The sequence below is a fragment of the Sus scrofa genome, chromosome 13 (genome assembly GCF_000003025.6).
Source record: "Sus scrofa isolate TJ Tabasco breed Duroc chromosome 13, Sscrofa11.1, whole genome shotgun sequence".
NCBI classification, from domain to species: Eukaryota; Metazoa; Chordata; class Mammalia; order Artiodactyla; family Suidae; genus Sus; species Sus scrofa.
The window spans coordinates 91,400,639-91,425,303 of record NC_010455.5 but is presented as its reverse complement, the minus strand read 5'-3'; the positions used below and the strand labels follow the sequence as shown (position 1 = coordinate 91,425,303).

At 40.0% G+C, this 24,665-nt stretch overlaps 2 protein-coding genes across 15 annotated transcripts in view; one reads left to right on the top strand and one right to left on the bottom strand.

Moving 5' to 3' along the window:
• MED12L (mediator complex subunit 12 like) overlaps positions 1-24,665 on the bottom strand; it is a 354,280-nt gene that overhangs the window by 200,564 nt on the left and 129,051 nt on the right. The window lies entirely within an intron of this gene.
• The window catches only part of P2RY14 (purinergic receptor P2Y14), a 57,756-nt gene that overhangs the window by 28,458 nt on the left and 4,633 nt on the right, over positions 1-24,665 (top strand). Inside the window, exons 2-3 of one of the 4 annotated variants that reach the window (XM_021069622.1) lie at positions 3,173-3,193; positions 20,356-20,462. The gene's annotated coding sequence lies outside the window, so the exon portion shown is untranslated. Of the gene's footprint in view, positions 1-2,943; positions 3,048-3,172; positions 3,194-19,930; positions 20,463-24,665 lie in introns of those variants that run through there. The other 3 variants (XM_021069621.1, XM_021069620.1, XM_003132488.5) reach the window with 3 other exon arrangements.

Here is a 24,665-nt window from a genome sequence, read left to right as displayed (position 1 = left end):
TTACTCTGGCCTTTATCAATGTTGAGAAGTCTTGTTTATGAAACATACCAAGCATTATAAGTAAAACTTAGAAGAACGAAAAGCTTCCCAAAGGAAGGGTAGGCCAAACCATGTCTGAGAGCAGTGTTTCCACAGGTTTAAGAAACAACTCAGAAGTGAACTAAGACAAGTTTACTCAACAGTTATGTAGTTATTTTTAGTTAAAAAATTAAGCACATAAAATCTGTAATTTCAAAGATATTTTTGCCCAGCATGAAGCTAAACATTTAATTTATAAGAAGACTCCATGTAAACAAAAATCGGATCTAGTGAGTAAAGCAGATGGCTCATGGATTTAATAAAAAATAAGACATGAGTACAAGTACCACCCCCTCTTCTCAAAAGTTTGCTTTATATCACTTCGCTTTTATGAAAGGCCTGTGTTAGTACCTGTTTTTGACAATCAAAAGAAAGCCGAAGGACTTCCCAGGGTGGCTTGGCAGTAACGAGCCCTATCAGTATCCATGAGGATACAGATTCGATCCCTGGCCTCCCTCAGTGGATTAAGGATCAGGCCTTGCTGTGAGCTGTGGTGTGAGTTGCAGACATGGCTTGGATCTGGCATTGCTATCACTGTGGTGTAGACCAGCAGCTGCAGCTCCAATTCGACCCTTGGCCTGGGAACCTCCATATGACACAGGCGCAACTTTAAAAAGAAAAAAAAGAAAGAAAGAAAGAAAAGAAAAAGAAAAAAAGATATCTCAAGATGATTTTTCCTTTTATGAAAAGAGGAGAAAAGCAAAGACAGTGTTTAGCATTTGTTTTGCAAAGAGTGGCAGTGTGCACCCCAAGCAGTGAGAGTGGCACACCAGGCTTCTTCCCTGGGAACTACTCGGCATCAAGCTTTGTGGTTTGTTTTGTTTTCTTTTCTTTTCTTTTCTTTTTAAGGCTGCACCCACAGGATATGGAGGTTCCCAGGCTAGGGATCAAATCAGAGCCGAAACTGCAACTTACACCCCAGCTCACCGCAATGCCAGATCCCCGACCCACAGAGAGAGGCCAGGGATAGAAGATGAATCCTCATGGATACTAGTCAGATTCATTTCCACTGCACCACAACAGGAACTCCAAGCCCCAAGAGCTTTGAACAGTGTCTGTGAGCATCTATGTGTTATCTCAATTTTTGTGCATACATTAGCAAGATATATCCTAAGATAAATTTCTTCTTCACTTTATGACATTCTGGCTTACAAAAGATTCCATAGGAATGCTCCACTTTTAGACAGCAGGGAAAACTGTACAAGAATGGCTGAAACTTTAGAAACAATTCAAATTCGGGAAAAAACAGATGAAAGGAAAAGAGAATTATTCCCGAAAATTATTCCAGGCAAAGGGAGAGGCCTAAGAACCAATGATAATTGCCTGAAGCTCAAAGAGGTCAGTGTCGCTGTGACATAAAGTTCAAGGCAAGCAGTGGCAGCAAGTGAGGAGTGTAAGATCACACAATACCAAGCCTGCCAAACAGCATGAACTTATCTTGTAGGTGATAGGGAACCCACAAAAAGGACATGGTCATGCTTGTATTTTACAGGGATCCCATTCATGGGTGACCAGAGGGCAGACACTGTAGGTGGGAAATAGACTGGAGGCAGGGAATATAGGCAAAAAATGACCTTGAGTTTGGTAGGAACCATAGACAATATATATTTAGGTGTTTAAAAAAATCACCAGGGAGTTCTCTGGTGGCTCAGCAGGTAAAGGATCTGGCTTTGTCACTGTTGTAGCATGGGTTTGACCCCTGCCTCTGCAACTTCCACATGGATAATGATAAGATGATGAAGGATAATTTAATGGTTTAAAAGGGACTTAAAGTCAAATCAGACCTATGAGGGGTTTTATTTTGATAATGATAATAACCATGACTGGTCAATGAACATGCTGTCTTAAGACAAAGGGAAAGAAGCTGACGCAATGAGTTAAGGTGAGGACACTGGTCCAAAACTAGATGAGTTTGAAGTAGACAGCGTATGGGACACCCGGGCCCTTCCTCCTGAGAGATGAATTATCACTGTATTAATCCAGAGGACTATGTAAGAAAAGGATCCCAGCAACAACCTGTTGAATAAGGAAATAATCCAGAAATTAGGGTCAAACAGGGTGCACTGAGACCAAGAGTTTAAGAAGAAGGGGTAAACTGAAGACAGATCAGGAGACTGAGCAGCGCCAAGTCAAGGTTGGTTACGTGTCAGGCTAACGTCCAGAGGAGAGCAGGCATGGGCAGGGACCAAGGCCACCCCTAGAACAGGGTGAGGCTAGAGAGGAAAATCACCCACGTCCAAAGGAGCCAGCTTTGGGGTCCTTTCCATCTCTGATCTCATCTGATGATTTTCTTGCCCTAGGCTGGCCAAGAAGCTCGGGAGAACATGTACTTAACACAGCCTCCCTACTCCTTCTCCCAGCACTGAAGGTGGGAAATGTTCTGGTCTCCCACATATTTTTGGTTTTCCAACAATGTTCAAGGAGTTAGTGGAGCCATGTGAATTACCACTTGAAAATACCTCCCAATAAATGCAGAAGCTATTCTTACAACAGCTTCCCAGGAAGAGGTCACACAGCCAGGCATGGGAAAGATCCAGCCTCCAGCTGACTGGAGCTCTCGCCTGCCCCAGCGCTCTCTCCTCTCTCTCCCTCTCTCTCTCTCTCTCTCTCTCTCTCTCTTTCCCTCTGCCTCAGAACCTAGTGTCATACCAGTCACTGTGTGGTCAGGCCTTGATAATTTGTCACCTTAAGCACAAATCAGATCTAGCTCACACAAGCACTTAGTAGAGCTGGGCTCCAAAGAGGACTGGACATCTGTGGTACTTGACAGTCAAGCCTTTGGCGAGATGTCAACATTTCATAGAGCACTTTAAATGTTTTGGTTTGAGAGCTAATGCAGCATTTCCCACCGGTCAACACGAGCAGCCCAGGCAGAAAGCAAAGTAGATTTCCCTCAGCATCAGATGTTACACTCAGCTGCTGATTCAACGTTGCTTGCCTTCAGAGACCATAGGACACTGGAAAAATTGGTAAGTAAGAAAAGTCCATCCAATGTAGAGTATATTTAAATAATATTTGTTATTCCAATGTAAAATGGCTTTTGTGCTCGGAATGTCCTAAATTCTTTTTTTTTTTTTTTTTTTTTAATGAACAGACTGATGAGTGAGATTAACAGGTGAGATTTGACTCTTCCAGGTTCAAAGACTAAGTCCAATTAACTTTTCTCTGTAAACATTCCTTTAAATTGCATGAAGCAAGACGTTCTTTCATGAGCAAAGGCTTTTGGAAATTCCTATTTTAAAAAATCTATAATCATACGGCTTGTAAAATATATGGCAGTATTGTGTGTGTGTGGATAGAGAGTTAAAATCAGCTTTGGATATGGTACAGAGCACAAATACAGCTGGGTTATGATTAAACCTCTGAGCTAAAGGAGTCCAATAAAGAACTAAAATGCTGGAGGGGGGAAAAAAAGAAGGTTTGGTTTAAGAGCACAGAAGGCCACAGCATCACTAAAAACTGAAACCAAAGGCAAAATACTTCATGCGAGGAAGAATTTTAAGTCTTCTCTGAAATACTAAATGCCTGGGCTACTGGTTTGGATTTAACGGTGAGTCACAATTTGATTTTCAAAGGAAAGAAACAGGAATTAAATAAGCCTCACAGTTGCTATTTTAGCTTTTATTAATTTCTTAGGTTTTGATTTTCATGTCCTTGATTCCTAAGTTCTGATTTCGTCCTCTGAGATTTCACAAAACATTTAAATATCAACCATGGATAGCATTTCTAGTTTTAATTTGTAGGAGGCAAGGACAGTACACAATTTGTACAACTTATTCTATTGCTTACTTTTCCAGAAACTCAGTAGTCAATTCCAAAAAATCCAAACTAAAGATAATTTTAAAATTTAATTCATGCTTTGTACAACTTATTCTATTGCTTACTTTTCTAGAAACTCAGTAGTCAATTCCAAAAAATCCAAACTAAAGATAATTTTAAAATTTAATCAATGCTTAGAAGCCATTCCAGTTTATTTTCCAGCCAAAAGGAAAATATCTTTAAAAAAAAAAAAAAGCCTTATTTTCTGGAGAAAGTGTAAGAACACTACAACTGAAGGAAGGCATAGATTTAGAACATAAGTTACCAGCAACTAACACCTGCTTCCCTCTGCCACAAAAATTTTTTAAATCACTAAACTTAGTATTTTTTTATTAAGTTATGACTTCCTTTTTAACAAATTACTCTCTACATGGAGAAACTGCAACCTCAAGTCTTCTAACTAATTTTCGTACCTACCACTTTCCTGCCTGTTCTCCTTGCCTAACGAGAGCATTCACAAGAGAAAATCTATATATCTATACTTAGACATAAAGGTAGGTCTCACACCTAACATAATTATAATGAAGAGACTGGCATATGCAGCATCTCTTTCCTCAGTTCCAGCCAACTCTCCGCATCAGCCCCACCCATTCTGGAGAAAATGCCTTGTGGCCTTCGGTGCTTCTTCAACACAAAACCTTTCAAACACTACTAGAGAGTCACGCGTATCCTCAGATAGCCTGAGGAAGTCCAGAGTAAAAGTCTGTCTTGTAAAACATAGCCAGCATCTAGGCTTACTTACTTTTTGCCATATGTCCTTTGGTACAATTATATAAATTTTATTTTAACAGTTCAGGTAGAATTTTACTAATAACTACTAAATGTATTGGCATGATTCATATGAAATTGACATTTTTTGCAAATAAAAAATAGTCAAATATCAGCATTTTTATATGACTCAACCCAATAAAATAGAAGAGACAGCCTCAAGAGGAAGCCAGCCCCAGAAGCTGTGGGTAAAGGAAATATCAATAATGATCACTTACATAATTTTTATATGCCAGTGAGATTTAAGACTTATAATTATTCCCTTAGGCACTCCTCTGCTTTTAAAGCACAGATTCAGTTAACAAAATTGGGTGTTTCCAGCAGCCACATTACACTAGGAAAGAACTTTTTTTTTTCCCACTTCTTAGGGCCATACCTGTGGCATATGAAGGTTCCCAGGCTAGGGGTCCAATTGGAACCACAGCTGCCGGCCTACACCACAGACACAGCAACACCAGATCTGAGCCGCGTCTGTGACCTACACCACAGCTCACAGCAATGCTTGAGAGAGGCCAGGGATTGAACCTGCATCCTCATGGCTGCTAGTCGTGTTCTTTAACACTGAGCCACAGTGGGGACTCCCAGAACTTCTGTTACCAGCTCTGTTACTGATTAGGAAACTAGGGGTCCGGAAAGGTCCAATGATTCAAACAGGATAAAATAGCTAATAGAGGCCAAAGACTGAACTTAAAGGAAAAACGCATCTGGCTTCAAGTCCACTGCCCCTTCACCTACTCCATCTTGTCTCTGACCTAAGGAGATAAATGTGTCCAATAAAAATTTTGATTTATACATAAAAACAAATTAGAGATGTAAGATTGTGCAGGGCTGCTCTGCCCCTTAACTAGGTATTTACATAACAATGGCAATAAGCACATTGTATAAAATAGTCAATATTATTGAGACTCAGATTTTTAGAGAGGCAATTTTTGCATGGTTGAAAAAGCTGGCACTTAGCAGACAAACAGCTAAATTTGAATCTACTCTGACCTTGAGCTACATTTTTTCAGCTCCTTTGCCTTTCTGACTCTCTTCTGTCCCATCATTTATAAAACATCACAATAAAGCTACTACCCCAAAGAGCAACTAAGATACTGAGACATGCTAGTACCTGGCACATAGGAGCTACTCAATAAAAATGGAATTCCCTCTCCCTACCTTGCTAGTAACTTATTAAGTTAAAGGTAGTACTGGCAAGAGGAAAATCCCACAGTTGCTCTCTGACACTCACAGGGCCAAGTAAGAAATCACAAAATAAGGGGAAATAAGCACTTCTCCCAACTTGCCTCCTATCATTTCTACAGAAAACTGGGCATTCTGTAAGTACCCAAGTGGTGAGTATCTATCAACACACCCCCTGAGTGCCAACTACCCTCAGTGACCACTGTAAACAAGTAGACTGGTTCTTCCAGGCCAGAACAGTGGGCCTGGCAACAAGGGAGCCTAGACATCTGGGTCAGGACCCATGAGCCCCACAGGTGGTGGTCCTATACAGAAAGAGGTAGGAGGAAGGCATGAGAGTTACTCCTTGCTTAGTTCACCTGTCTGGCAGGTTGATGGATAACCAACCAAACAACAACCCAAACTTAAAAAAAAAAAAAAAAAAAAAAAAAAAAGAAGGAAATTAAAAGATAAAGAAATGAAAGAAATCTGATGTGTGAGAGTTACCATGAGAGACCAGGGAGTTTTACACATTTAATCACTCTTCATAAAGGTCTGATGTCTTTTTTTTGGTATTTACAGATGGTTAACATTACTGTTTAGTACACATATGGATGAAGAGCTGACATATAGCAAGCCAAACCCCCCAAAAAACCTTATTAGAAAATAGAATAAAATATATTTCAGCTAAGAATTGTCAAACTTTGGGTCTCAAGAGTCTTTGAACACTACTAAAATGCCCAAAGAGCCTTTGCATAAGTTATACCTCGAAATGTTTAATAGATTAGAAATTTAAATTGTGAAATTCATAGAATTTTTAATTCATTGAAAAAATAGTATCAAATATTAACATGAATAATATTTTTTTGTGAAATATAATCATATTTTTCCAAAAAAGTTCTAGTTAGAAAAGTGGTATTATTCTACGTTTTTTGCTTATCTCTTTAACATCTGGCTGAAAACAGCTAAAATTCTCATACCCATTTTGGCACTTGATCAGTTTCAAAATGTAGTTTTAGTTAAAGTACACTGAAGAAAATCTACTCTCTCACAGACATGTAATGGGACAAAGAAGAAATATCAAGAGCTTTCTGGATTTTCTTCCTTGGTACCACACAAAAATTCAAAAAGGGGCAGTTTCTTAAAGGCTGGTTGCAAAGCAGAAACTAAGTTCACATATATGAATATTTCTGTTACATTAAAATCCTTCAATGTAACTTGGTCTTTGAAGAAATCTTTTATTCCAGCCAGATTTTATACCATATTATCATTGTTCATTTAGAAAGGTACATTCATCCAGGACTTCAAAGATACCTTTCATTACGTAGTATCAAAATCTAGTATTGGAGTTCCCTTTTTGGCTCAGTGGTAATGAACCCGACTTATCCATGAGGACACAGATTCAATCCCTGGCCTTACTCAGTGGCCTTACTCAGCTGTGGCTGTGGTGTAGGCTGGCAACTGCAGCTCTGATTTGACCCCTAACCTGGGAACTTCCATATGCTGCAGGTGCAGCCCTAAAAAAAGGCCAAAAAAAAAAAAAAGAAAGAAACAAAAAACAGTATTAATATTGGAACTGACCTCAGTCTAAACACTGGAAAGTACTGCCATTTGTTTTCCTTGACTTGAAGGCTCAATTCATTCAATCTTGAGAAAATGATGGCCAAATACCCAAGTCTGAATTACTATAATTTGTGTATCATTTTTCCAAGTACAAATAATGTTCCATGAAAAAGCATCTAACTCAGGATGAAACTCACTCAAGTGTTGTTCCTCTAAACAACCATCATCTGCAGCAACAATGTCTTGTGAACAATTCCTATTAAAACACTTAAAAGATACATACTTTAAAATTTAAACAAATGAACAATATGTATTATTTCATCATGGTCATTCTAAAGTGAACTTGGCTTTTTTTTGTTTGTTTACTAAGACCATGTGGCAGTAAGGTATGCAACGACTACATGACAGACAATTGGGTACATAGCTTTGATTTGTGCTGACATACCAGCGGGTTTGTTTGACACACTGTGGGTTTTGCACCTTTAGAACAGATATTAGCACAGTGAGTGAAAAAGGCAAACAACATGTTAGTATTCTTTTGAAAATGGGCTGACTTCATGGACCCTCTGAAAAAGTATCAAGGATCACATGGTTCCACAGACCATACTGTAAAAACAATTATCTGAGATTCTGACATATTCTTTTGATACAAAAATCACATTTAAAACAATGAAAAAATGATGATTTAACTACATTAAAATCAGTAACTTTTGTTTGTAAAAATCTGCTTTAAAGGTAAAAGGACAAATTACAACTGGGAGAGGCTACTAACCAACAGATATCCACCAAAGCAGGTACCAAGAATATCTGAAGAGTTCCCACTGTGGCTCAGTGGGCTAGGAACCTGACTAGTATCTATGAGGATGTGGGTTTGATCCCTGGTCCCACTCAATGGGTTAGGGATCTGGCATTGCCATGAGCTGTAGTGTAGGTCTCAGATGTGGCTCGGATCTGGCATTATTGTGGCTGTGGTGTAGGCCAGCAGCTATAGCTCCTATTTGAACCCTAACTTGGGAACTTCCACATGCCGCAGGTATGGCAAGTATGGCCCTAAAAAAAAGAATATTCGAAGAACTTCTACAAATCAGTAATAGTATAGGCAATCCAATAGAAAAATGAGCAAAAGATATGACTAGATATCTCATGGAAATAACCAATTATCATATGAAGAGATGTCCATATCACTGTGATCCTGGAAATATAAATCAGGACCACAATATAATTTCACAAGTGGTAACTTTTAAATCTGAGAAGAGGAAATGTTGAAGAGGATTTGTATAGGATTTACAATCACTTTAGAAAATAGCTTGGCATTGTTTCCTATAGTTTACTGTTTATATACCTATTATTCAGCAATTGAATTCCTAGAGTTATACACACAAGAAACTCACACATTCACCAGGATACATAAGGATATACACCTTAGCATGGTTCAGAAAGGCAAAAACCTGGAAATATCCCAAACACAGGGAACTGAATGAATGAACTGTGACATAATCAGACAATGTAATGTTATAGTCACCAAAACAAATTAATTACAGCAACATTCAATAACATGGACAATACGTGGTATGATATACTTAAATCACTAAATGATTATGTATGTTTCATAAAAGATCACAATTTCATATACACACATATACATACAAGACACTCATACACAGATGTTACAAAATAATATAAAACAAAACAGCAAGAGAATGAAAAAAACGGGGTTTAGGGAGTTCCCGTCATGGCTCAGCGGAAACAAATCTGACTAGTATCCATGAGGACGAAGGTTCAATCCCTGGCCCTACTCAGTGGGTTAAGGATCCAGCGTTGCTCAGAGCTGTGGTGTAGGTCTCAGACACAGCTTGGATCTGACGTGGCTGTGGCGTAGGCAGGCAGCTGTAGCTCCAATTCAACCCACCTAGGCTGAGAACCTCCATGTGCTGTGGGTGAGTCCCAATAAATAAATAAATAGATAGATAGATAGATAGATAGATAGATAGATAGATAGATAGATAGAAAAAAGAAAAAATGGGGCTTAAAGTAAATGGTGGCCAGAGAGATGGTATGTGGGAGAGAGGACAGAGTATGCAGTCACATGGAGCATATTCATTATTGTCAACTTATTCATTATTGTCCAACAAATTGACTTTTGATTTGATTATTGAGTTTGAGGGAAATTATTAAAGTGATTAAAAATAACAGAAAAAAATTTAAAGTCAACCTTGCATGAATAGAATACGCTGTAAACCAAATACTGGTAATCCAATTTTATGCACCAAAAATTTTTTAAAAATATCTATTCACTTTAACCTATTACACACATAGGAACTGTAAAACTCTGAGGTCCTGAAAAGACTCATTGTTTGACAGTTAAGTAAAGTCAAGTCCTTAGTTTGACCAAAGTTGTCCAGGTAGACTCATTCATAAATTCAATTCCACTGAACTTCTACTACACGTCAGGCACTAATTTAACCGTGAAGAAGAGAAATAAGTTCATTCTTACCTTTAAGGTGGGGGGTGATGGAGGAAATAAATTGAATAACATATATACATAGCTCTGAAGAAATTAAAACATGGCAAGAGGCTGGAAAGCTCTCGGTAGACACTTAGCTGTGTCAGGTGTTGTGAACAGGGAGGGCCTCCCTGAGAAGGTGACATTTTAACAAAGACCAACATGAGGCAGCTGCAGTAAGATGACAGAGAGAAACCACCAGAGGCCAGAGCTCAGAGAGCTTCTGCCCCAGTGAATTTCATCTTTATAGAACTGGGCTTCGACATCACCATGGTAACAGTGTGAAAGCAAACTCACCTGGGCACTCCTGCCACTCCTGCCACTCCTGTGCACTGCCTGACAAAACCTGGTTGGTCGTGTTTGCAGATCCTTGCCAATAGCCCCCGCCAGTTTACAAAGGAACAGAAGCCTTTCATGATTTATTTGGGATGGAGAAAAAACATGTACCTGCTCAGAGCTTTGCCCGGCACTGATAGAAGGCAAAGAAAAGCTCAAAGGGATAGCTAGGCAGTTAAGCTTTAATTTTCCTTTCCAATTTTTATTTTATGGGGGTGGGGGATGAAATACAATAATCTAGTTTTACAAGGCATATTGGTTTACTTGCCAGGGGCAACAAATATCAGCTCCTTTACCTTCTCCACACCCCCACATAAACATACCTGCACTTTTCTACAAGCTGATCGTGTCAGCTGCATTTAAGACATAAAAGAAAGCTTGCTGGCACTTTTGCTGCTGCAGGCTGATCAGATTCATTTTATAGGTAAAAGAGCCACACAACTGAAGAGAGGCCTCTGCTGGGGCCCCTGGCTAAGGAACTTGGGGTCATAATAATCCCAAGTAATAATCCAATTTATGCTGACATTATATCATCCAGGCCACCTATTAAAGGGGAGGCATGAAACCAAGGGAAGAATATACAGGTCAGATGCTACAGTCACTGAGATCTTGGAAGAAGAGTTGGGTTCCAATGGCAGGTGCTCTGGTTACCATCTCAGAACTTGCTCAAAGCACCAAGCTCCCTTACACAGCTTTCTTCCCATGTAAAATAAAGATGTTTTAGGTCATTCATCAGAAATTGACACAACTCCTACAATGAACCATTTGCTGAGCTAGATGAAAATACAAAGCTCTCTCCCCTTGCAATAGAACAGACAAGCTAATAGAAACAAGACTTTTCAACAGGAAACAATAATCCCTAGTAGTTAAGGCTTTAGAATGACACTGACCTGGATCCACATGTCAGTTCCACAACAGACTAATTCTTATACATTGGACAAGTTATTCAAACTCTCTAGACTTCAGTTTCCTCAACTTTAAACAAGATTACTTCTGTCTTATCAGGTCTACTGGAGGGTTTAAAAGTGCACAGCTATAGATCGTTCACTGCTGCACAAAACTTCAGTAAAATTTTTAACCCATTCTCCTGTCAATAATCAGTTGAGCTCTTTTGACATTTTTGCCATCTCAGTGTTACTAGGAGCATCCTTGTACATATACATCCTTGTACATACTTGGCATACTTCTGGAAGAGAGTCTCTAGGGCCTATATTTAGGAATTAAAATGCTCAGATATAGAATGTTTTTTCCAATTATTTCTAATTCCTTTTCTGAAGTGATAAACTTCAGAACCATAATGCTGAGCTGATGATTTTAAAAAGTCCTGGAAGACTACATACACCATGAATAATTTTAATAATGGAATCTATGTTCATATAGAGTCAAGTCATCTGTTTGTGTTTTTTGTCTTTTTGTCTTTTCTATGGCTGCAGCTGCAGCACACGGAGGTTCCCAGGCTAGGGGTCCAATCGGAGTTGTAGTTGCCAGCCTATGCCAGAGCCACAGCAACGTGGGGTCCGAGCTGAGTCTGCAACCCACACCACAGCTCACAGATCCTTAACCCACTGAGCAAGGCCAGGGATCGAACCCGCAACCTCATGGTTCCTAGTCGGATTTGCTAACCACTGAGCCATGACAGAAACTCCAAGTTATTTGTTTTTAAAGGCAGGAAGTGAAAACACAGAGGTGCTCGGCAGGGGAGGGGGAGAGAAGGCTGCTAGGATGCCAGAACCACCAGGCTCTGGGCTCCAAGAGGGCAGGATCCCTAACACTTAGAATCCTGCCTGATAAAGGTGCCAAAAGCACATGTGGTAGATGACAATTTTAGACAATGCTCTAAACAAAGATTGTTTTGGCTTAGAAGAATGTGGAAGAATAAGAAAAGTAGATGGCCAGGAACAGAAGAAGAAACACTAATTTAAGGACAGGCGGAGAAGTTCCCAAAGGTGACTGAGAGGAAAAGCTGAGGAGGGTAGCAGAGAAGTGTAAGGGACTGGTATGCATTTGCTATATGTCAGGCACTGAGCTGGGGACCGAGCTGGGGACCCTTCCCTCAAAACTAACACATATAGATAATACATACATATATCTAAATGTATATGCATATGTATAGTGATACATATCAACAAAAATCACATGTATACACACATATAAACACATATTTCTTTTACTAAATTTCTGTCTTTTACTAAACCATTTTAAATATAAGATGCAGACAGTCATGATCCTTCCCTCATAAATACTTCAACATGCATCTCTGAAAATTAAGACTATTCTCCTACTTGAACATGCCATTACTATACCTGGAGAAATTAAGACAAACTAAGAAATTAAGACAATTCAGTAATAGCAGTCTGTATTTAGATTCACACAACTGTCCCAAATTATAGTTTCTATAGCATTATCCTCTACTGCCCCCAGTCACAGTTAACATGGCACATTATCTCTCCTTGGCTTCTTTTGATCTAGAACTGACCCCTCCCACCCCATCATGTTTGGTTGCTTTCTATGGGCTTGATTTATTTACAAAGTCTAGGCTGTTGTTTTATAGAATGATCCATGTTCTGAATGTGTCTGGTTGTTTATTCATGATTAGCTTTTTAACAAGGTATCTTTATGTACATCTAATTGAGTCATACTGGGAGGCACAAAATATAAAGTTATCCCAATTTTGGTAACTTCAATCATTTGGTAACTGGCAGTTATCCCTACTGAAAAGGTACCATTTTTCTTTGTTTTTCTAAATGATCTGGGAGAGATGCTTTTAGACTGGAACATCCTGTTCTCTGTGGCCTTTCACTGAAAGACTTCTCACAACCACTGAAGGTGGTTGCCTGAATCAGTTATTACACTGAGGCTGAAAACTGCTGACTTTAATTCTATCATTCCTACTACCGTTTATTAGTCTGTAAAGAAGAGCTTGTCCCTGTCTTCATCTTCCTTTTTTTAATCTGTATTTTTAATAACACTATCAACTCTCTCTTTTTTTTTTTTTTAATTTAGGGCCGCACCTGTGCCACATGGAAGTTCACAGGCTAGGGGTCCAATCAGAGTCACAGCTCCCAGCCTACACCAAAGCCACAGCAACACCAGATCCGAGCTGCACCTGTGACCTATACCACAGCTCACAGCAACGTCGGAGGGATCAAATTCACATCCCCATGCATACTAGGTGGGTTCGTTACCACTGAGCCACTAAACTCTTGAGCTTGGTTTGTTTTTAAAAGTGTTTTTCCATCGTGGCTCAGTGGTTAACGAATCCGACTAGGAACCATAAGGTTTCGGGTTTGATCCCTGGCCTTGCTCAGTGGGTTAAGGACCTGGCGTTGCCGTGAGCTGTGGTGTAGGTCGCAGGCGCAGCTCAGATCCCGGGAGTTGCTGTGGCTGTAGCTGGAGGCTACAGCTCTGATTCGACCCCTAGCCTGGGAATCTCCATATGCCACAGGTGCGGCGCTAGAAAAGACAAAAAGACAAAAAAAAAAAAAAAAAAAAAAAAAAAAAGTATTTTCCTCTATTACTGACATTCTTATTGCTATTCAAATTGTTGAATTTAGAAGTTTCACCAAGTCAGCTCCCATGTCCCAGTTTGACATCTCCCCATTAGTCTGATCACATCCTTGCTTTTTGCTCACAAGTCATCAATTAACCTCTAATTTCTCTGTGCCTGATTTGAAATCAGTCACTTCTCCAAGGAGCCTAAGTGTTCCTTTTAGCAAGCAGGGATACTTGGAAACAAGATCAGCTCACTGATACTAGGAATCACTACTCTCCACCTAAAGAGGCTTTTTCCTTTTGTTATTTAAGGTTGAAAAAGGCTTGAGCAAGTTAGTAGCTATTAAAGTGTCAGGAATTCAAGACCTACAAGTTTTTACTTTGTTTTATTGAGAACTCATGCAGGTTTATACCTTGGAGGAAAGTAGCCTCTAGGTAGATCCAGAAAATACAAAAAAAAAAAAAAAAAAAAAAAAAAAAAAAAATGAAAGCAATAATATAAGGAAAAAAGATTAGAAGGGAAGTCAGTTGGAAAAAAAAAAAAAGAAAAAGAAGTTCCCGTCATGGCGCAGCAGAAATGAATCTGACTAGGAACGATGAGGTTGTAGGTTCAATCCTTGGCCTCGCTCAGTGGGTTAAGGACCCAGCCTTGCCATGAGCTGTGGTATAGGTCACAGATGAGGTTTGGATCTGATATTGCTGTGGCTGTGGTGTAGGCCGGCAGCTGTAGCTCCAGTTTGACTCCTAACCTCCATATGCCACAAGTGTGGCCCTAAAAAGCAAAAAAAAAAAAAAAAAAAAAACAAAAACAACAACAACAACAAACAACAACAACACAAAAACATGGATTAAAACAAAGCTGGGCTTGGTCTAAGCAGGTCATGAGCACGAAAAATCCAATTTATGGTATAGCTGAAAAGTAGCACTTATTATCAGATTCTATTTATTCAGACGTTGTATCTGAAGTGATAAGGAAATGGCATCTAATAGCTCGCACTGCGGCATGGCAAGATGTAAGATAACCTTCTTATAACATATTTGATTAACTCACATTGAAATCCAAATGAAAAGTGAACTAATCACAAAATGATTAATCTAAAAAGGCCACGTACATCCAACAATGGATTCCATTGGGATGGGCCTAGGATTCATAAAAAAATAAAGCTCTTTCATTTCATATGTACTCTGAGCACCATCTTTACACTTCATAAAAATGCATCTTTTACATTTAAGTCCTAGTCATTTTGAAATGAATATAGTTGTTTCATTGTCATATGTTGTGTTAAATAAAATACAAATTCATTTAAAGAATTTCCCGATTCATTAGTTAGTATCACAGAATATTTTATTAAATCCAAGGTTACAGGTAGGAAACACAAAAGTTTTAGGTTTTAAAGTGTATGACAATCATTTCTCGGTAGTATTTACCCTCCCATTTAAAGCCCTTCGTGGTTATTTTTTTTCCCTTTGGAAATGTAAGCCTGAATCTTGAACAAACATACTGGTGGTTGATATTTAGCTAACCAGTTAAAGGTGCTGGTTTCTCAGAAATGAAAATCTGTTCCCCATCTCCCTAGCAAAGGGATATGAATTACTGCCCGAGGCCCCAAGATCTGAACATCTGAGTACCGCATGCCTAATTGAGAAATGCAAACACCATTTCAGTGAAGCAAAAAGAGGTCAGAGATTCACTTCCTTGCCTGGCCCCAGGGAATAGAACCATATTCCAAAACAATGCTACAGAAGAACAGGCTGGGGAAAAAAGTCAGGAATCTAGCGGAAGAGCACAAAATGCTTTGGACTTCACTCATACCCCCTGCTGCTGGGTGCTGCTTCCTGTGACTAGAACCCAGGGACCTTAAAGTTCCCACCACACCACACCCCACCCCTACCAGCTTCCCCCAGGCTAACAATGCTGGGCAGATAACCGAGGATCGGGGCCCTGTGCAAAGGATCTGCAGTGCCTCCTGCAGCCGGAGTTTCTGTTCAGAAGAACATCCACTTCAAACAAATGTGGGGAAGTAGGGCACCGTGGGAGCTCCACCCAGGGGAAGTCCTGGCCAAATGAAATTCCCAGAGACATCAACTCTTCTGTTGTCAGCTGAGTCACTCCCTGAACCCTCAACATCCCCTCTGAGTCATATACCGCCAGGCACCAGGTATTTGATTCTTACAGGAATAGAAACTCTGTGAGGTAGCAACTACTACCCTCTCGTTTTTAGAGATGGAAAAAAGGAAACGAGGAGGCACTTAGTAACTCTTCCAAAATCATAGCTGTTGACAACTTCAGCCCTATTTCCAACCAAGGGTCAGTGCATCCAACACTGAATCACCAATGGGCTGCGCTGTCTGCCCATTACTCCATCAGAGCAGTAAAGAAAACCACTTCACAGTCTGAGACCTAAGCTTTGAATTACTTATTGCTGCTGAGTTACTCAATGTATAGTAAAGGTTTAGCATCAATAAGAGAGGTGACTATATTCTCTTCCTTTCTATGTCAAAGTGAAAACAAATACAAACTATCATTAAGGGGCTATTTCAGCTCAACCTAGGAACATTTAGAAATGTCTGGAGGTATTTGTGGTTGTCTGCTGCTGGCACCTAGTGGATAGAGGCCAGGGATGCAGCTAAACATCTTTTCAATGCAGCAGACGGCTCACTCAATATAAGGTCAACAATGCCAAGGGGGAGAAACTCTGGGCTTTGCCAAAGACCATAGATAGAAACCCCCCACTCCAAATCCATCCCAACAAGCCATGTGCAGTTCCTGACACAGAGGCTCAGGATGGGTGTCCCAGAAGTCCTGCAACCCTTGTGATCTGCTCGCATAAGTGCAAAATGTGAAGACAGACCAGGGTTCTATAAGGTGCCAGTCTTGCTCTTTGCTGAATTTTGCCACGAGTATTTTAAGGGAAGTGGTTGGGATTAAAAGTAAAAACTAAGTTTGTGCATAATCAGCTTACTAGCCACAGGAACTCACCACACGTTATCTCACATAATGGAAGGTGGGCTCTGTTTGAGGCAAAAACTGTTTTAGTTTTTGTGAGTTTGGGAATCTATAAACAGGAGGGCCCAGGAGGAAGGCCTGGCAGTCAAGACAGGGCTGAGCTTATATTATGCTTTGGTGGAAGAGGATGTTTGTGTCATTCAGCCTAAGGAGGGCACGCAAGTATCTCTAATGTGAGAACAAATTACCACAGCTCCTCAATTAAAGTATGAGATTCCAGCATTCATCCAATTATAAGTCAAACTAAGGCATGTTTGTCACTGACCTAGGTTCTAACTGAAGGTGAAGTCAATGGGCCATGATGGCCAGGAATTTGGAGAATCAAGTCAGAACTAATCAAGAGCTCATGTCCATACAAGAGAAAACTGGCTTGATGGGGAGAAGCAGCAATAAGGAGCTCCCTGATGATGTAGCAGGTTAAGGATACAACACTGTCACTGCTATGGCGTGGGTTCAATCCCTGGCCCAGGAACTTCCACATTCCATGGGCATGGCTGGGCATGGCCAAAAAAAAAAAAAAGAGAGAGCGAGAGAGAGCAGAGCCCTCCTTATCTCTTCATGCCCAGGGAATCACGTGCAGCAGCCAAACTTCAGTGGCAGATCTGGGCTTCCTCCAGCAACAGAGACTCCACCACTGACTGATTAATGTCATTTGTTTTCATCACCCTTGTGATTTAATCACCCTTGTAATGGTTTGATTATAGATCTCTCCTTAGACCTCAGTGCACGAGACAGAATCAAAAGTCAGAAACAGGTTCATTTTCAAACATTCTCAGAAACTGGCAAATAAAATGGTGGTTCATGATGCTGGAGTAACCAGAAGGCAACTGGAGAAACTGAGGCATCCACATCTTAGAGACCCTTAAAACCTAGATCAACAACTGGACATACACCCTCACAAACTCACACGTACATGGGTGCCTTCCTTCCAAAAATACTGGATAAGTGACTCCTAAAAGCAATACTCTAGAAAAAATGCTGAAGGGCCTGCATACATGCACACGCTCACTAACACATACAAGGCATGCGTCCCTGACTTCCCTCAGGCGTAGGGGAGACCTGGCTTAGAGACGGACAGACCTAAATTTCTATACTGTCTAGCCAAGTGTTAGCTGCCCAGGTCACCTTTCATGAGTTACTTAACCATTTTAAGCATCGGTTTCCTTTTTGGCAAAATGGTGATAACACTATCTCACTGACAATATTCTATCATGTTACTCAAGAGCTTGAGCAATGCACATCCCCCTGCTGTGCTGTCCTCTCGTGTGTCTTGATGCATGTGCCCAGTGGTTCTCTCTGTCCAACACTCCTTCCCTCCTCTTCTTTGACTGGCTAAACCCAACTCATTTGCCAACCTTCACTGTCCCATGACCCAAGAAGATTGCTTTGATACCACCATTCCTAAAGCTGGAAGGTGCTAGGTGCTCCCTCTGTCCCTGGCCACCTCCTTCAAAGACAACTCCTTGTTGCACGTGGAAGCACCACTCTATTCTGCCTTTCCTAGACTAAGATCCTCCTGAGAGTTCCCTATGGCCTGCAGTGCCTGGCAAACATGCTCTGATAGATTTAGTGAGCACATGAACAAAAGGTCTTGGCAAAGAAAGAAAGATCCGCTGTATACACGAGCCAAAGGCTCTCCAATGTACCTTAAGAACAAAAGAGTTCAACAATCAATACCATCAACTATTGCAGAGAGGTCAGGAAACAGAACTGAGAAAGGGACAACTAATTTAGAAATGAGGTCCCTGCAGCCTTTAAGGAGTGTGGTGAGTACCAAGCATCAAATGTTCAGGGCGATGAAGAAAAATGAGGGGAACTCAATCTTTCAAGTACAAAACAAAGTGAGATTCCCCTTGGCTGAGCCTAGAGAGAGCATAGGCCAGACAGAGACCACGGGAAAGCAGGAGAGGGGTTAACTAGCCATTGTGAGAATCTGATAGGCCAACAAGTGGAAAATAGGTTTCTGAGAAGCAAGGGGGGAATGGTCATTTACAGAGACAAAAAACAGTAACTTCTATGAAATAAACTAGCATGCTTATAATGACTACCTCTTGAACAGGTCGATGACCTAGAAGCAGAGGACACTGTTTATCCACTTCTAAGAAGCTGCAATGTTGAGAGAGAGGCAGGACCAAAAGTCAGGAGGCAAGAAATTATAAAAATGCAATTGATGATGGAAAAAGAAAGGCCAGAAAGCTTGATGAGAGACTTAGAATTAATATTATTTCATAGCATGAAATATTTTAAAAATACAAAACATGTTGTAAGGTGTAAAATATTATAAAGTATGACTATAAGAGTGAGTAAGTAGCCCATACATAAACCCTCTATTTAACCCACTATGACTGCTCTGGAAACTATCTAGGATATCACATATTGGCACCAAAAGAGGAAACAAAACAAAACAAAAAAAGTCACACATTACAGCAAGGGAGATAAAAGCAGCAATAGTCAGGAAATGGTTTTGGTAAGTTTAGAAATGTACATAATGACTACACACACCTATACTGTTCCCTATTGTTAGAAGAATCATCTAGAACACAAATATTTATCTCATATGAAAAGATCTGGGGAACCTTGTAGTAAAGCTTTTGATGTCTGGACAGTAAGGAGAGAGTAGAAAACATCAGACTGTCACTTGACAAGAACTGAACAAAGATCAGGCAGGAAAATGCCCATCATAGGTGGGTACTGATTAAGGTATGATGTGAAAGCAATTCCTTCGCCATATACATTTTTTTTCTAATTATAAACTATTTCAAGTACACAAAAGTACAGAAACTAATATTGGTAATACAAATGCACTCAGACACCCAGTGATAATAAGATTTAGTCAGAGTTGTTACACAATTTAAAAGATGAAATACAAATGCAGCGAAAGCCCAACCACCTATGCCATCCCTTGCTCTTCCTTCCCTCTGCACCAGGAAGCACTGTCCTGAGTGAATCATTCCTGACCGCAGCATACTCAGTACTGTCCTGCATCCCATACAATATTACTCAACAGAGATCTTAGTCACTTTGCTTTGTTTTTTTTTATTAATTTTTTAATTTTTAAATTTTTTTTAGCATCACACCCATGGCATATGGAAGTTCCCAGGCTAGGGGTCATATCAGAGCTGCAGCTGTTAGCCTACAACACAGCCACAGCAACTCGGGATCTGAGCCGCGTCTGCAACCTATACCACAGTTCACAGCAATGCCAAATCCTTAACCGACTGAGCGAGGCTCAGGATCAAACCTGCATCCTCATGGATGCTAACAAGATTCATTTCCACTGAGCCACAACGGGAACTCCCAAACTCATAATTCAAAGGAATGGATTTGGGCATCCAAATCCATAAAGAGAAAAAAATAAATAAATCAATAACTAAAAATACTTCATGTTCAAGTCTCTCAAGAGTTTACAAATGTACCACAAGTATTTATATCAAGTCCACAATCAATCATTAGTAATGAAAACCAAAATGAAGTACAGTAAAGCAGCAACAAATGCATGGGTTGAAATATTTCACAATTAGGCAAGCTGAATTTAAAAAACATAGTGCTACCATACATACCTCTCCAACAAAAACATTCTGGTCTTCATTTAACTTAATTAATTCTTCATTTTTCTCCTACAACACAGGATCATTGGTGAAGAAACACTTTGGCCATTTCAAGATGACAAGCACTCACCGGGCTAAATTACTTCATTGAAAGGAAACCTCATTTTAGACCAAAAAAAATTTTAAGGTAATTGAAAAAAAAATTACTTAATATTATCAAGAGCTTTGTTAATTTCATCAAAATATTATGAAGGAATAATTTCTCTTCTTTGGAGAAAGTAGAATTACAGCACACAATTAACCAGTGGAAGGTGGTCTATGTATAAGAGAAAAATGGGTCACTGTGTATAATTACACAGAAGATAAATGAATTTGGCATGTTTTTAATTAACATAAATGTATTTCCAGGCCTTGTACAGCCCTGAAGTCAACTAAATTCTACCCAAAGAGAGTCCTGCAGGCATATGTGATAGTCTACATCTGGAAAATAGCAATACAGCACAATCCCAAGACCTAGCATTTCACCAGGGACCAGTCCACTCACTAGGTAGATTAAAATGAAACTCTGCCATTGAAATGCTAGCTGCGGCGGGCGGGGTGGGGGGGAGGACAGAAAGCAATTCATAGGCTCCTATTACACTTTAACAGCTGTCTTCTGGTTTCATAAATCCCATTCCACCATGTTCTTTAATTATGTGACCAGGAGTTCCCACTGTGGTGCAGTAGGTTAATGATCTGGTGTTGCCGCAGCTATGGCATAGGTTGCAGCTGAGGCTCAGATTTGATCCCTGGCCCAGGAATTTCCATACACTATGGGTGCAGCCAAAAAAAAAAAAAAAAAAAATTATGTGATCCAAGATCCAAAATGACTGAAACATTTTATGTCACTTCATTCCCCTTTACCTGGATTTGTGGAACAACGAAGGTTTCCACCTAAGAGAAACAGAAGCCTCATACTGCTAAGTAGCCCTTGTTTAAACAAGTTTGCCACATACTGAAATCTTTCTTAAATGTAGTCTCAAGAATTTAGGGAGCTTTGCTTATGTTTCCTGAAGCCTCAAGGTAAACAGAATGACCACTTTCACTACAGAAATTCAGCGGTAATCTCAGAAGTAACTTCCATGGGCAGGGCTGGCTACACTTCTGCAAACAGGCCTCCCAGAAATCCCCTTTTCTGGTAGATCATCATTCAGAGGTGCTTTTCCTTTTCAATTTCCCCCCTTTGCCCATCTCTGATCTTTACAGGGCTTGGACAAGCTACTTACAAATAGTAAAGCAGCTGAGAGCCTGGAAGGAGGAACAGAGGGCTGTTGGGCCACACCAAGACATCCTTTCATTCTGATTTGGTTCTTATTTATTTTTACATTACTGTATAAAATCAGCATCAGTATGTGACTATTCCCTCCATCTGTGAGATGATTTGAAGTTTTAGTGAGTCTCTTTATTAGGACATTAAATCACCTCTAGACTTAAGATAAGGAGAGGAGACTGGGTAGATGTTACAAGGTCAAAGTGGTACATGTCTCTGTTATCATCTTGTCCTATTCTTCTAACACACATTCTTGCCTTTTGATCTCAATATATAATTGGCCTCACTTGCTGTGAATACCTTAAGAGAGCTCCTTTTCCACCTATCACTGTAGAAAAGGCTGTACACTCTGAAACACCAAGGCCAAGTATATTAAATTATGTACGTAGAGGAGAGTTCCCCGCCATCAACACCACTGCTCAAGAAAAAGAGATTTACAAGCTTGAAAATGACCATTAAAATTATCTTGGGTTTACCTTTAGCTGGTTACTCATGTAAAATGTCCCTTTAATTTGCCTCTGCTGTATCTAACCAGATAGCCGTATCCGCTTCTTCCCCCAACCAACAAACTAAAATGAGGACTCTTACCCACCAGTGCTTAAAAACAAGCTAAAACCACCAAGAAGATGTTTGGAGAGAAACACCCAAAACACCCAAGCAAGCCTTGAGTATTCACTTCAGAAGACAGTCCCACACTAGACATTCACCCGGGTCAGCCGGCCCCTTCCAAAACCCTCAAAGCGAGGAAGGGTGGAGGCGTGATAAGCATCACAAGGGCGCATGTGCCCAGATTCCTGACACCTTAAGGAATCAGAATACACAGTTCTGGACCCCCATCATCAGGCTTCATGCAGACATACTGCAGTTCAAAAGGACGAAAGTCACAAGACTCTGAAAAAAAAAAAGTCTTCACACAAATTTCTAGAAAGAAAGGAAAGGAATTGTGGCTCTCACTAAATCATTTCTGGGAAATTCTTCACTATTACTATTTATAGTGGTTTCTATAATTTTCATCTAGAAATTTGGTACTCATTAAATCATTTCTGGAAATTCTTTACTATCTCACTATGTAATTATATGTTATATAGCTAATACTTCTCTCTACTTCAAAATGTACTAACATCTACTTTTTTTAAAAAATTTTACATTTTAAACACTAGAGAATCCAACAGTTACTGAATATGTATCTTGGTCCCTGTACCAGACTGACTAAGGGGCTGTGGCCCCAGCACTGGGATCCCTGGAGGATTCTCTTAAGCTCTGTAAGACTAGCTCTTAGACTCAGCTGCACCTTACTATCAGGGGCAAGATCAATTACTTACTACACACAAGGCTCTTTGCCATAGTGGACAGTTAAAAATAGAAAATGTGGACCCTTCACCTACCCTCTAAAAGGTGAAACAGGCCACAGAAGACTTACAAAAAAGCGTGTTAACTACAAATCCATTATGACTAGAGCCAAGTGGGCAGGGGATAAGAGTTCTTTCCAAAGGAAGTCCAAGGACTGGTAAAATCAAGCAGCGAGAAATAATTCTAGTTTTGCCATATGCATGTAGGAAGAGTACACGGAAGCAAGGTATTGGTGCATGCGAAGCAGCACACAAAGTTTGCGTGATTTTTTTTTTTTTTTTTTTTTTGCAATGTGACTGAAATTTCCAAATTCCACATTTCCAAATTCTACTTTCTCACACTTTTTAAATTTTACTAACATAGCCCTTCACTCACTGTGTATGAAGCACCATACTTGGCACCAGAAATACAAAGATGAACAAGATACATTCTCTGGCCTCAAGGAACCCACTGACCTGCACCTTCTTTCTTTCCCATGATCCCTGGCTAGATATAAATTTCTTAAGAGCAAGGAATCATGAACTTTACTTCCAGATTGCATATTCATTTATTTCACAAGTATTTTAAATATCTAATGTCCTAAATATAATGCTAGGAAGACAACAGTTAAAAACAAACAAACAAACAAAAAAAATGACATGGTCTCTGTCTCCTCTGAAGGAGCTTACAGTAGTGGAGGAAACAAAAAACACACAGCTAGAGAGATAAGAGTTGTGATAGGAGAAAGGCAGAACTATGAGCACGCGAACCACCCGAAGCAAGGCTTGGGAGGGCAGTTTCCCAAAGAAAGTGGCATCCAAGCTGAGGCCTCAAGGATGAGGAGAAGCTAACCAGCCAAGAATATAGTGGAAGAGTTCTCCATACAAATCAAAGTTTGTGCAAAGGTCCAAAGTGAGAGAAATCATGAGACCTCCAAAGAAGTGGAAGGAGTCAGGACAGCAGGAACTCATTGCTGGAGGTGGAAGAAGCAGGAATCAGAACAAGGAGGGATAATCGCTCAGGGTGAAAGAGATAAGACTTGATCATGAGGGTAAGGATCAACAGCTGAAGGGTATGGAAGCAGGATGTTGGCATTACATCTAAGATGAGCAGTATAAATTTTCTTTGCTGAATCAAATTATCTTTGAAAGGAGTTCCATCTTCCTCATGCCCTAAATGATTATGTCCAGCATTAGTGAAGAATATACTGGATTCCCTAACAAAAGAAGGTTCTAATACCTAGCACAGTGCTCTCCAAGAAAAATATAATGTGAGCCCCATACGTAATTTAAAATTTTATAGGAGCTATATTCTTTTTTTTTTTTTTTTTTTTTTTCCCTTTTTCAGCTTCACCCATTGCATGTGGAAGTTCCTGGGCCAGGGATCAAATCTGAGCCACATCTGCAACCTACACCACAGCTGTGGCAAGATCAGATCCTTAACCCCCTGCAGGGGGCCGGGGATCAAACAAGGAACACCACAGAGATGAGCCAGATCATTAATCCACTGTGCAAAAGTGGGAACTCCTAGTAGCTATATTCTTTAAAAAGTAAAATTAAGTGGAATTAAGATTAATAATATATTTTAACATGTAATCAACATTAAAAATATTGAGATATTTCACACTTTTTTTTATACCAAGTTTATGAAATTCAATGTGCATTTCACATCACATCTAAATCTGGACTGGCCCTATTTCAAGAACTCCACAGCCACCTATGGCTAGTGGCTACCATATTGGATAGTGCAGAT